Source organism: Leuciscus leuciscus (genome assembly GCF_965113295.1).
Source record: "Leuciscus leuciscus genome assembly, chromosome: 14".
Lineage (NCBI taxonomy): Eukaryota > Metazoa > Chordata > Actinopteri > Cypriniformes > Leuciscidae > Leuciscus > Leuciscus leuciscus.
The window spans coordinates 17,497,775-17,512,440 of record NC_138738.1 but is presented as its reverse complement, the minus strand read 5'-3'; the positions used below and the strand labels follow the sequence as shown (position 1 = coordinate 17,512,440).

Below are 14,666 nucleotides of genomic sequence, written 5' to 3'. Positions count from 1 at the left end.
AAACTACATTTCCCATAATCCTTTGCCCAGACTAATCAGGCATGATCACATTCACCTGTATATCATTACCTTGTTTAGCTCACCCCGTTTAAGCCTGGTTTTCACATTCATTCCATGTGAAGTCTTGTTAGTTGTTTACACTGCATCTCTGAGCAATTCCACTGTTTTCTATGTAGCCTGGTTTTCCCGTTCCTGTCTCACCGTCTGGATTTGTTTGTTTGATTGGACTGATTTACTGTGCTCTGACCTCTTGCCTGTTTTCGACCACGATTGTGGATTACCCTTTCAATAAACCGCATTTGGATCCTCAACCTTCTTGTCTCAGAGCAGTGCGTGACTGTTGATTTGCTGATCAAGAAACATTATTCTTATTAATTATTCATGTCAATGTTAAAAATGGTTGTGCTGCTTATATTTAGGTTGAAACCATGACACTTTTTTTTTTTCAGGATTCTTTGATGAATTGAAAGTTTTAAAGACATAATTTATTTGAAATATAAATATTTTGTAACATTATAATTTACCGTCACTTTTGATCAATTTGATGTGTTCTTGCTCAATAAAAGTATATAAAAGAGAAACTAGCCTATGTAAAAGAGAAAACAGTCATCCAATTTGTAGATGACCCAAATACTCCAAAAAACACAATTTCACCACAAATATCCTTAGAGAAACAGTTTTTTAAAAATGTTTTATTCCTAACATCTTTATTGAGTTTTTGTGAGAATAGAGTTACTGCAGTTTTGTCAGTCTCACCTGGTGTTTTTAATCTACCCACTTTAATTGACCATTTAACACATGTTATGCTGCATGGGTCAAAAGGCCTCTTCTTCACTGTTTGTTTGTATTTTGGGAAGTGAGTTGTTTTTGTAAGTCCCCACTGGGACTGGGTTATACCTTTAGAGGTTGTCTTCACCAGAGGATTGTGTAAACCATGAAAGGCATGCAGAGAAATCAGTACATTTGGTCTACTGCTGAATTACTACATTTCTAAAGGATGCTTATATTGTGCTAAAACATTTTTTTTTTTAATAAGAAAGTTTTTTCTTGGTTTATGTGAATGTTAGAGGAACATCCCATTCTATCATTTTGAAAATGTTATGTAAACATTATTTCTGAATGTTTTCTGGACGTTCAAAAAGAAAGTTTTTTCTTGGTTATGCACAAATCCTCAAAACATTCCCCTGGGAACATTTATTCCTCCATCCATTTTCCACCGCTCGAGAGGTTGCTGGAGCCTATCCCATCATCTCGGGCCACAGACGGGGGAAACACCCAGGCCAGTCCATCACAGGGCTTAGACACAGACGATTTACTATCACCAATTTACCCATGCATGCTGCATGTCTTTGAATTGAGGGGGAAACTGAAGTACCTGAAGGAAACCCACACTGACACATGGAAACCGTGCACAGAAAGGCCTTTTGGCTCAGCCGGGACTCTTCTTGCTGTGAGGTGACAGTGCTAACCCATTGAGCCACTGTGCTGTGATGTCATACCTCCAGTCAACATATGTATTTCCATACCATGCATGAAATATTAGAATATACAGAATATATATTTGAATATAAAAATAACAGAAAAAGACTTTTATGCCGGGGACACACTTAACGACTGTAAGGCCGATTGTGAATGTAATTTGACACTTACAACTGATCATGCCCAAACGCGCCATGTCAGAGACAGTTGCATTTAGTCTGTGTTCAGACCAGAGCATGTGAGCGGAGTGGAGCGGTGAGAATCTCCGCTCATCGCTCATGGAACTGTTCACCCCTCCGCTCCCCCGCTCTAAGCTACATCAGGCCGCTCCGCTCATTATCGCTCAGCGCTCAACGAGGTTTGCTTCGCGCTCCACTCAAATCGCCCCCCGCTCGCTCCGAAAAAGGAAAAAAATCTACATGTATATCACTTTTAGCTTAGACCACAGCCTTACCTCCTAAACAACTAATGAGCAACAACAACATTTTTCAAATTGAAATGTTTTATTTCAAATTACAGGCCTATGTAAGAAGGAATATAGCCTAAACAAAAAGTCCTGTAAAATTAAACGAATAAATGGGCCTAATAAAATAAAATTAAATTATATAAACAAAAATATACATATACATTTTTTAAAAGTAAATTAACTATAAGGCCAGAATTTTGATAAGTGAACTTTTGCGCAACGCGCACGATTAAAATTAAAATTGGCTTCCATACACACAAACTGCTGTAAAATTAAACGAATAAATGGGCCTAATAATATAAATATTATTACGGACGACACAAATTCGGCTAAATAAAACGAACCATTAGGTCTACTTGAATGAAAAAACGAATTTGTTTGAATATTACGCTATATTTAATTTACACTTTGTTACAAGTTACCGTATTCAATTTGCTGACCTTTTGTTGCGTGTTCGCGTAGGTCACGTTCATGTTTTCGAGAGATGTGTCTTTTGAGATTCCAAAATGAATCTTTGCTGACTGACACGATGTCTCCACATTCGTTTTCTTGTACCACATTATCATTGTTAGGGACCGTTCGGTATTTATGGAAGGGGCCACCGCAGGAAAATAGGGGAGGGTCATGTCTTTTTATTCTTTGTTGAGGGGAGGGTCATCCAATTTTTTTTAGTCTAGGGGGAGGGTCACCCAACTTTTATATTCATGAAAACAGCAACATTTCAAAGTGGCTTGTTTGGTGCTATTTTTTTTCCATTTAGATCGATGTTGATCTCGCGTTATCAGCCCCCCTTCGATATCAGATGGGTCTGACCCAACAAAAATCCAGTTTGGCGCTGTTTGACAGTGCGCGCGCACTTCAGTTCCGCGCTTAGAAAAAGTGCATCATGTCAGAACAGAATGCCAATGAAATGTTTACCCGGCAAAGCTTTAAAGCACGAGCAAATAATGAACTTTTGTGATTGCGAATAAGTGCACAGTGTCCTGTGAGTGTAACTCTACCACTGCATTAACATGTGATGTGAACGTAGGCCTACGTCGAGTTTTACAGTATTGGGACTGAGGCGCATACTACCATATTTTAGTTTCCATTCTTATTTTGTTTCCACGATGTGTAAGATGTAGGGCTACCACATCTTTAAATTACTATTAGATTTATTTAAGTTAACATAAATACGTAGACCTACACCACAAAAACTAGTTGAGGATAAATTCGTTAAACTTGGGCGATTCCAGTGTTATGGACGTGACATTTGCAGTCAATACGTGAAATATAAATTCTCAGAAAATGCATTTAATACCAATATTTTGAAACGTCTGAAAGGAGTCAAGACATTAGAAAAATATCAGTCTACGTATGCGTTTTATATGAGGGAAATACACATGTGACGTGACACAAAAAATCTTTAACTTTTAGGTGGCAAAATATTTTTAGTAATTCTATAAATTACACTGTGCAAACCAAAAGATATATACCCACCGGATGAATAAAGATCGGCCTCCACAGAACATAACATATTATTTTTATTTCATTTTTCGTGGTCGCATTTATGTAAAAAAAAGAAAAAAAAAAACAATGTTACGGGCGTGACAGTTCTCCATTATGGACATGACTGCTCTGAAAGCGACTTTAAAAATTTCACAGAGACCTCAAACAGAAAGCACAAAGCCTTTCTTTAAAGTGAATTTCGTTTTTTTATTAATTGTATCTTAATTTTAATCAATGTTTTATCTGGATTTAAATAGCCTAAGAAGTAAATATAGTAGAAAATAGATAATCATGACACGGAGGCGCGGGCGAGTGAACTGGACTCTTGTCTCATAAATGAACCGAAACTCAGCGTAAGGTATACTTGCCTCACAGACCTGAGAAATATATAGAAAGCTTGAAATGTCTACTTTTAAACAGAACAATTCAAAATGAAGGAAAACAGACTGCTTTCTGCTTATGAAATGTGCATTTCTCTCTGGCGCGTTCTGAGAAGATCGCGACGCATCGTCAACTTCATCTTTGCAGTCGACACAGAAAACACGTGTTTATTAATAAACAATTAAAATGTCTCCTTGCTATATTTGACATATTCATAATAATTACTTTTGCCGGTTGTTTGTGACAGCTTTTAGATGCTTTGTTGGCAGCGCCACCCACATGTTGAACGAGTCACACCGCATCAGCACCGAAAACATGATTTTTTTCAAATCTAAAATCAAAAATCGTGATACGAACCGAATCGTAGGTTTGGTCTATCGTTACAGCCCTAGTAAGATGAGAAAGCAAGAGTTTATGGTTTAAAAAAACAAACAAACAATCTGAACATCTTTGCCAAGCGCAACAGAAGTAGGCTAATCAATAAATTATCGGGGAGGGTCATGTCTTTTTTCACAATCATTTTGGAGGGTCATCGTATTGCTGGCAAAGGGAGGGTCATGTCTTTTTTGACAACAGATCTCAAAACTCCTCCGGTGACCCCTTAAATAAAAAACGAACAGTCCCTTAGTTAGTTTTATATTAATAGTAGCCTACACCTGTATGACTTCTCATTTTCCTTTTTTAAGTAGCCTACTTTTTGAACTCCATTATTGAGCCGAGTTTTGACTGAAAATAGTCTACTGTTGATGACTGTGCAAGACAGATGGATCCTGGTTTAGGTTTGACTGGGCATGCTTCAGACTCGTGGTGTGAACTGAGCGAAATTGGAGCGAAATTGGAGCGGGAAATAAGGCGACGCTCCGTCCTTTTAAAAATGCCGCTCTGCGCTCTGTCCAAGATCCGCCCGCTCCCGCTCCCCGCTCGCTCCCGCTCCACTCCGCTCACATGCTCTGGTTCAGACAAGTGTGAACAGTCTGTAAGTGTGAACAGTCTGTATACTGAACAGTCTGTAAGTGTGTTCAGTTCAGTCTTAGAATGTTTCAGCTAGTCGTTAAGTGTGTCCCTGGCTCCTTTGTTCTTAAGGATTCCATGTTTTGGACTGTACTTACCAGAGACTCTTACACAGTTTAATCTAGGCTACTACTACTAAAATGTGAATCATAAGCCAGGGAGATGTATTATGAGATGTATAGGGGTGGTGGTGGCGCAATGGATAAGACACATGTCTTTGGTGTGAGAGACCCGGGTTCGAATCCACTGTGAGACACCAATGTGTCCCTGAGCAAGACACTTAACCCCTAGTTGCTTAAGAGGCGTGCGACCTCTGACATATATAGCAATTGTAAGTCGCTTTGGATAAAAGCGTCAGCTAAATGTAAATGTATAGCCTATAACTATTAATAACACTACATTATTTTAAGAACATTAGGACATCCTAATATTTACAAAACTTTCAATGAACGTTCGTGAAAATGATGGGAACATTCCCTGTTAACTGGGATGTTGCACACCACTAAAGTGCTTGTTTTACCTCATAAATTACCTCTAATAGTGAGGGAACCACATAACAATTTAGAGCTGTTAAATGTTCCATTATGATTCATTAACTGGAAGCTGGCTGGATGGATTTTTTTTTTAGGAGATATCATCAGCTCTGTTATCTCCAATGTTCCTGTGTTTTCCCATAAAGCATGGGACTAATGGACCCACGTGAGTCCCAATACACATTTACTGTGACTATATCATCAAAATCATCTACGAAAGCCTCTTCTGGTGATCGCTGTTAGTCATCTAAGTATATTGATGCATTTGGGGATGTTATGAGTCTGTGGGGAAACTGGTCTGACTTGAAACACAATGCACTATTCTGCACTGAATGTAACCTAATCTTATTTTCAAAGCAGTATATAGGAGTAATGTAAAATGTTAAATTGTGATCAAACAGTTTATTTTATTTGTTTATAATCCCCTTAAAACAATTCCTAAAAATCGTAAAAGAGCCTTGGTGACGGTGAAACATATGAGATGGGAGGGAAAATCATATTTCTTTCTTTCTTTTGTTTCTTTTTTCTGTTTTGCATTCTGACAAGAAACTTTGTATTGGTAATGAAAAAATATGAGATGGGTTGGGATTTCAATGCTTTTGCATTCCCCCGCAAAACTTTGCATTTGCTCTCAGAACACAAACTTTCTCAGGGGAATGCTAAACTTATTAAAGAACGCAAAAGCATAAAAAAAATAGGATTTGTGTTCATCAATACTGTATTTATTTTAACACAAATACACAAAGTAATGTAAAATGTATTCTAATATAAAAAATGTCATTGGGCCTATAATTTTAAATAACTGTTTTCTGTTTTATATTTTAAAATGTAATTAAGCTGATTTTTTAGCAGTTTTCAGTCACATGATCCTTCAGAAATCATTCTAATAAGCTGATTTGCTGCTCGTCAAATATTTCTCATTATTATCAATGTTGAAAACAATTGTGCTGCTTAAAATTTTTATGGGGACAGTGTTATTTTTTCCCTCAAAATTCTTAAAAAATAAAATAAAGTGTTTAAATGAATTATTTGAAATATGATATTTGCCTTCATATTACTGCATAAGTGTTTTAATGAGCCATTTCAGAGTATTACGTGTATTCATTTTAATTTCTCAGATATATTCGTTTTTATCCTTGCTTCTTGGTAAATATACTTTCTCCTCTCTCGAATGTGGCTGTTAGGTCAGATCCACAAAGGACAATTCAGTTTCCCTTCAAATGAACAAATACTAAAACACAGGAACAATGTTCTAGTCATGTACCAGAGAGGAGGAAGTGAAGAAAACAAAGCACCTTTATCTGTTCCAAATGAGCAGCCCTCCCACTGATACTGGCTCTGAGCTCACTGCGTTGCCTTACATCATCTATGTGTGTGATGTCACATTAGATGCATGACCTCAGGCTAAAACGAATGACCTGATCCACTCACAGAATAATCAATACGTTTTGGATCATTTTCATCACAATAAACTTTATGCAGTCAAAAACACAGAACAAAAACAACAACGCACACATACGTCTCGATTTTGCATTTACAATATTTCGATTTATAATCCAGCATGTTTGCAGTTTAGAGTTTATACATTTATATAGGGAATTAAATAATGTGCAATCTGTTTTGATATTGCAGCTTTGGCCTGAAATGCCCTCATTCGCTGCACTAAAAATAAAAGCATGCAGTGAGGTCTGAGCCCAGCAAGTGTGTGTGATTTAGGGGCACTGCATGAGTTAGTCAACCTGTCAGTGAAGCTGTGATCACACTGATTTAGAGAAGCTCCGCTGTCAGGCTGGAAATAAACTCTGACCCTCTTGTTGTGTGGCTAGTTACCGCTTCTAGAAATCTACCGTATTTCTTAACTCTTATTCTTCTGTCGGCAGTGTTAGCCAGTCAATATGCTGGAGCGTCATGTGATGTGTTGAAGGGAAAGAGGATTACGGCACCAGGTTTTCCTCTGCCATTCCACTTTTCCAGTCAGGAGTGTCCTTGGTGAATTCTGTCTTGCTTGAAATATGCCCAGGGGCCCATCAGGCTTTGTTAGGAAGCTACAGCTGCTGATATGGATAAGCTGTAATCCAATTCTCAGGTCTTAGCACTCATACAGGGTCAGGTGGGACCCCCCAAGACTCCCAGAACTGTCCTATTATAATAGCACTGATGAGGTAATCAAAGATAAATTTAGAGCTGAATGATTTGGTGGGTGAGAGTAGAAGAGATGAGAGAAAAAAAGAGAGAGGGAGATATTTAGAAACAATTAGAGAGGACCACCATCAAAGTAATGTGTTTGTGGTATCTGCAAATCTGATAAATTAATGCTTATGTTTTATCAATATTCCATCCGATATGGATCTATTGCTATTAGAATACTTAAAATCCAGTTCAGTTCCTGGATTTGAACTGAATATAAATTGCATGGTAAAATTCAGATTTGAAATTAATGGGATTGTTCACCCCAAAAATGTTGTCATCATTTACGCACCCTCATGTTGTTCCACACCTGTATGACTTTCTTTCTTTTGTGGAACATAATTTTTTTTTTTCATTTTTTCTTTTCTTTTCTTTACAATGGAAGTCAATGGTAACCAAAACTGTTAGGTTTCTTCAAAATATATTATTTTGTGTTCCACAGAAGAAATAAATTCACGCAGGTTTGTAACAACATTTTAATTCTGGGGTAAACTATTTATTTATTTATTTATGAAAATTAAAGATTTTATATGCCTTACAGACTGACAGATTTATGGATAAGGGTGGAGGAAATAGTAATTATCTGTTAAATCTCTTTGAATTTTAATTCAGTAAATTCCACTTCTTAAATTCTGAATGTTGCCCAGCCTTGGTTTTCTGGCTATACCTCCTTCACCAAACATTACTTCTGTTCATGAACATCCATTTTATGCTCTGACTTATTTAATTACTGAAATATTTGTCAAACATATCAGCGGATCACATCTACTCGGCGAGTATACTGTTCGACATGGACACTATTGTGATGAAGCTGTTGACGGTTACTGTGGCAGCAGTCAGCATCATTTCCCTACAGAACAACAGCCTATCCTCCTCCTGGGCCGCCTTATACCATCATTAGTGCTGAAAATTGTAAAGTATGATGTAATACAGGCTAATACAGAACCCATTTTGTTGTGCTAAAATACAAACGGTTGGAGTACACTCAGATGATGGATGAACCGGATACTAATTCATACTAATTCATATTAAAATCTGACTCCCTTCTCCTTTGTGCTTTTAACATCTACAAGCAGTGTCAATCTGTGTGACATCTTAAATAAAAATGTACACCATAGTGATTGTATCATCCTAACAAAATATATATGATCTAAGAATGTTTATCTAACATTCCTATTTAGTTATGGAAGCATTTCTTGAATGTTCTCTGAATGTTCAAAATGTGTAGTTTTTTTAAACGTTTTAAAAAGTTTTTTGGTAATGTGACCGTTAAAGGAGCTGTATGTAAGAAATGTATTTCAATTAATCATAAAATGGCCCTGATATGTCTAGACATTAAGAAATCATGTTCATTTCAAATACTTTTATCACTGACAACAGTAGTCCGGCCCTCCACCTATCTACCAATCACGAAGTCAGTAGTGTTTCGGCATCGGGGTTGCCAGCTCTGCTCTAGTTACCACAGCTACGTAGCAGCCTACGTTCCTGCTGGATCCTGCAGCCTATCTGGCAACCTCGAGTCAGGGGGGAGGGGGAGGGGATACACCGCTCTACAGTAATTTGAAAGTGATTGCAGTACCAGTTTTGGCCACAATCTTACATACGGCTCCTTTAAGGGTGTTTTGCAAACATTATGGGAACGTTACTGTTGAATGTTATCTGAACTTTCTGAAACAAGTAGTATTTTTTTATTTTATTTTTAAAGTTAGACGAATGTCCAAGTAAAATGTCCAACTAAAACCTTCCATGAACAATGTATAAATATTGTTTTTGTGCTAAGATTCTGAGAACATTATTAAAGACCAGGTAACCCTGGGTTAACGTTCTAATAACGTTACTGGACCGTTTGCTTATAACTTTGAGATAACCTTGTCAGAACGTTAGCCAAAGTTCTGTGAACGTTCCTTGTTAGCCGAGATGTGATTCCCTTTGTGAGGGGAGATCATGTTAAATGTATGTGAGAACATGGCTTCATGTTCTGCAAGCTCCACTGCTTCCGCCACTCAAGCGGCATAGCTATTCTTTTTTTTTTTCTGGCTGACTAGCCACATGCCGTTAGGTTAAGTGCAATCTGTTGTTTGCTCACACTCCTCTCAGGGTCAGAAGAGCGCAGCCCTGTTAGTATCACTTCACATAACTGCTCAGACACGCCATCAAACATGTAGCCTGTAGTGCAAACATGTGGTGAATCCCCTCTAGAGAGAATGCCTGCTCAGAGCAAGTGTGTACAAGTGATTGTGTTCACAGGACTGATTTTCTTGCACCTTGTTTCGGGAGTTACCAAGGAGACGAGCAGCTAGTGTTCGCAGACGTTCAGATCATGCTGCTATCATCACCCACACATCATATATGAAACTGTTAACTGTTCATTGAGACTTATGAGATTTATTTATTTATTTACACCATGATTCATTTGCTTACAGTATTGACCTATTTGTTCAATAATCATCATAATCTCCAATCGTGTTAACTATCTGATCTTGATAAAAGTATGTAAGTGTATAGCCCAATGAAGTAATACCAGGCTTCTTACCTCTTTTGACCCTAACATTTTTTTATTTAATTGCTGTAACTCAATAGGTTGATTCTGTATTTTTAAGGGTTGCACTTTATTTTATAGTCCTGCTCCTCATGCACATACTGTACTTATTATAGTTTTTACAATACTGGGTAATAACTACTAACCCTGAACCTTCCCCTAAACCTAACATTAACCCATGTAGTTACCTTATATCAACCAGTACTTTCTTAGGTACGTACACTGTAAGTACATGTAAGTGTGCGTATACTGTAAAATAAGGTGCAACCTTATTAAGTAATATATTTGATTTAAACACAATTTAAATGTTACCACAAAAAGCATTTTTAGGTTATTAGACTAAATATTTTTGGTGTAGCATAAATGAAAATGCTTATTTGGCATATTTTATGTCAAAATTAAATAATTTGAGAGAGTGATTTTCTTTAGTGATTTGATTTTCACTTTTACATCAATATTATGTCCCATTTCTTAAGGTTATTATTATTTTTGTTGTTGTTTTTTTGTTTCATGATTTCTTTCACAATGTGGAGTTAGAGGCAATGTACTGATGGTGTGTGTGTGTGTGTGTGTGTGTGTGTGTGTGTGTGTGTGTGTGTGTGTGTGTGTGTGTGTGTGTGTGTGTGTGTGTGTGTGTGTGTGTGTGTGTGTGTGTGTGTGTGTGTGTGTGTGTGTGTGTGTGTGTGAGAGAGAGAGAGAGAGAGAGAGAGAGAGAGAGAGAGAGAGAGAGAAGATTACCCTGCCTATTGCCAGGTTTCTCAGCTGAGAGCTATTACAATGGGAGTGAAAGACTTGGAAATAAATGAGGATGTAACTGGGAATCACAGAGGCTTTGCAACATGTTTTTCCCACTATCCACTGATCTTTCTCAGATGTGTCCTATAAGACAGCAGGTCAGCTGTGTGTCACTGTGTGAATTTGATGGGGAAAAAATAGAAGAGGGATAGAAAAACGCACAAGTGCAATTTTGGCTGCCAACAGATATTGTGACAGATTATTGTTTTTTTTAAATAAAGTTCTTTAGTTTTGCATTTATATGTTATACAGTATATTCAAGCCCCATTGCAAATCAGGTTTATTGACAACATTTACAGACTTCCAGCTGTTTGCAATGAACAAATCAAACAAAAGTAATTGAAATAGCTCAACACAACATATGTTTCAAGTGGTTTCCCCAAATTCAACTGAAAATGCAACGTTTAATGACTTCTGGATACTATAGTTTATGTGACAATAATTTTATACAGTACATCACATTTATTTATAATAAAGTGAGTTTGTAACTCCTTACATAATGTCTCCTTAATAAACTCCTTACATTATGAAATATAAGTAACTACTGCTGCTAGATTATCAGGTTTTGATTAATTGGGTAAATAAATTTTTTTTCATATAGCTGTTCATTCTAGTTTTTTTTTATTATAAAAAGTTATAAAAAGCTTCAAATTTCAAGCCGATGTCATTGTTCAGTCTCCTCCATTCACATTTCACACACAGACTAGTAATTTGGCATTTGTACTTTTATACAGGCAGTCATATTTAAATAGATCTTTAAAAAAATCATAACAAATATTTAATTAAAAGTTAAATGTGCCGTATATTTTATGGATACATTTTAACCACACCCTTTAAACAAGCTCTGTCTAACAGTATTTTGTCTCTTTTTTTTTAGATGCATTATACTGAAATGTGTATGAATCCAGAGATGCCACATGATATAATGGATACAAAATGCTTAATATGTTTCAGTCATATGCATCTAATACGTCTTGTGATTCTCTTTTTAATCAGCAGAAATCAAATTAAAACCAGATACAACATCATTAGTGCACTGCTGTTTTAGATAGAATGAATGACTGTGAAAGTTCACTTACCATGGCTCATATAGCTGGGAACAGTCTGAAAATGATGTAGTGGGATTGCTGTTCATCATAACTTGTACGATGAAGACTCTTCCAGTAAAGCCAGAATGTGAGCTCTGCAGCTTTATAGGTCTTAACTGCACATCAGTGCCACCTAGGCTTTAACACAAGTATCTGGTTGGTTCTTGCTGTGGAGGAGGGGCTCCCGGACCATGTGAAAGTCTCACACTTTGTATTTAAATTAAATATTAATAATTTAATATTGAATATGAATCATTTTATAGTTCGTCTCCATATTAAATCATTTACATTAATGTCAAATTAAAATTTACATTCAAATGTTTTAATTGCTGTGTGCTAAACTTTGATGAAGAGTACATACTGTAAATAGTAACATTTATGTAGGTGTCAGTGGTGGAATTGCAACACGAGCACTAAAGCTGAAGAAATTGCTGTATTTCAAAGAGTATGTTCAAGAGTCAGATGACAGGCTCGACTACAACAAACCAAATGCTTCAATTAAATCCAGCACAGAAGGTGCAAACTCTTCGCCAATCAGATTGCCAAACTCCAGTGCTCAGATAAGAAAAGTCTGCCAGCAAATGACAGGCCTACTGTGGCTGTTTTGCATTCATGCAAAGCAACAGAAAGGAAGGAAGTGAGACTCACATCTACCAATAAAGATTCATCTAGTAACTGCCCTCAGATTGTAAACAAAAACCACTGATGTTCCCATAACCTGCTTAGAGGTGATAATACTTCGGGCTTGAAAAACAAGTGAGGTAAGAGGTGTTCGTTAAAATAGATCCTTTTCTTTTATATTCAGGGTAATGATTAGTTTAAGAATAATCCAGATTCCGTCAAAACAAACATTAAGCTGGTAATATCATGAATAAACTGCCGGAATAAGCCTTTGACATACTCAATTACGCGTAAAAAGCACTGAGACACATCACAGAGCTCAGGGTCATGGGGTCACATGCAGCATGCATCAGCTTCATTGATTTCTGCCTCATCGACTGCTGTCTCCTGGACAGAATTCCTCTTTTGTGCCTTAGTGACATTGAGCCACCCAGAGGCAAAGAGTAGCTTAATGTCATGTCGTTTTCACCTCCATTTTTGGCCCCCAAAAAATAAAAAATGCTGATATTAGATCTGCAAGGCTTGGTTTCCAAATGTTTTAAATAGGTATTTTTTTGTAATGAATGAAGAGAAGAAAAGAAGAGTTTAGACCAAGAATACCTAGCATGTTGCTCTTAATTAAAGTATGGGCCTCATTCTTTATCCCAGCTGTGGGAAAACTCTGGGACCAGCTGCTGCAGGACGAGTGAAGGCTATATTTAAATAAAAATGAAAAATGAGAGAGGGGAAAACGCTGCAGGCTGAGCGACTGTAGTCCTGCCCCTACTACATTAGGAAAGCGGAAGACGAGAAACAAGGAAGAATCCCAGATCAAACAAACTCTTCTCTTCGAAACCCACAAGGGTTTGAGGAAGCATTGCATACATAAACAAAGATCACATTTTACTAAATGTAATTTTATGGAAACTTTTGTTTGCGCTACTGTTACCCTTGGGAACAAAACCTCACGTTACATGTTATGTTAATGACATACAGTGAAACATTACACCTGACACAACACTTTTTTTCTTCTTCTTTTTTTTTTGCAGAAAAGCCTGGCCCTGAACAATAACATTGAAATGTGTAGATGGACACCAAATGAACAGACAAACAAATGAAATAGTTCTTACCTTAATACACAGTTGACTTTGATTATTATTTGATTGATTACTTTTATCTTTTACATTTAACTAGTTTATGGTCACAACATTAGCAATCAAGTGAAGCAATGTACAATTTAAAGACAGTTTACTCAAAAATGAAAATTCTGTCATTTACTCACTCAACTTATGTTGTTCCATACTGTGCAATGAAAGTGAATAGTGTCTGAGATTGATTCTGCCTAACATTGCCTTTTTATTATATGAAATAATAAATGACAGTATAATACGTATGCTCGCACCTCTTGTGAAATGCCGGACGTCTAGACTGAGAAATGGTTTTTGGAGCCATCAGAATGTTAAATGGGTCAAACATTGATTCATTGACCCTGACATGACCCTGATATTACTCGAAACTCCTCACCACCATACAGACGTCCTATACATTCATATTCCACACCGGAGGCATTGAGACACATTGTACACCTGTACAGATTTTACACAACTATACTATATTGCACTACTATATATTATACTGTTTTTTCTTCTTATGTATTTATTAATACTTTATTTCACTGTACAGGGTGCATATGACAATAAAGGATTTGAACTGACTTGTTTATTGCATTATTTTAGTGTCATGTGTGTTACCCTGATAGTGTTTTGCGTTTTAGTGTATGACCCTGTGCACCATAAGAGTACTGAATTTCTGGCCAACACATCTGCCAGTTTTTTGTTGTTTTTTAACCATAATTTAATGGGATTATATAGATAGATAGATAGATAGATAGATAGATAGATAGATAGATAGATAGATAGATAGATAGATAGATAGATAGATAGATAGATATGAATAGAATTAAGATGAATAGTTACTATACTATATATTATACTATACTACACTATACTATGCTACTATACTATACTATACTATACTATACTATACTATACTATACTATACTATACTATACTATACTATACTATACTATACTATACTAC

The 14,666-nt window shown here is 36.5% G+C and overlaps 2 long non-coding RNA genes across 2 annotated transcripts; one reads left to right on the top strand and one right to left on the bottom strand.

The window, feature by feature from the left end:
* Positions 1-704: 704 nt before the first annotated feature.
* Positions 705-1,445, bottom strand: LOC309474811. The gene is made up of 2 exons (XR_014197430.1): positions 882-1,445; positions 705-829 (listed from the first exon to the last, which is right to left on the bottom strand). It is a non-coding gene; the product is annotated as an uncharacterized lncRNA (long non-coding RNA).
* Positions 1,446-12,648: 11,203 nt separating this feature from the next.
* Positions 12,649-14,281, top strand: LOC309513615. The gene is made up of 2 exons (XR_014211493.1): positions 12,649-12,728; positions 13,617-14,281. It is a non-coding gene; the product is annotated as an uncharacterized lncRNA (long non-coding RNA).
* Positions 14,282-14,666: the final 385 nt, after the last annotated feature.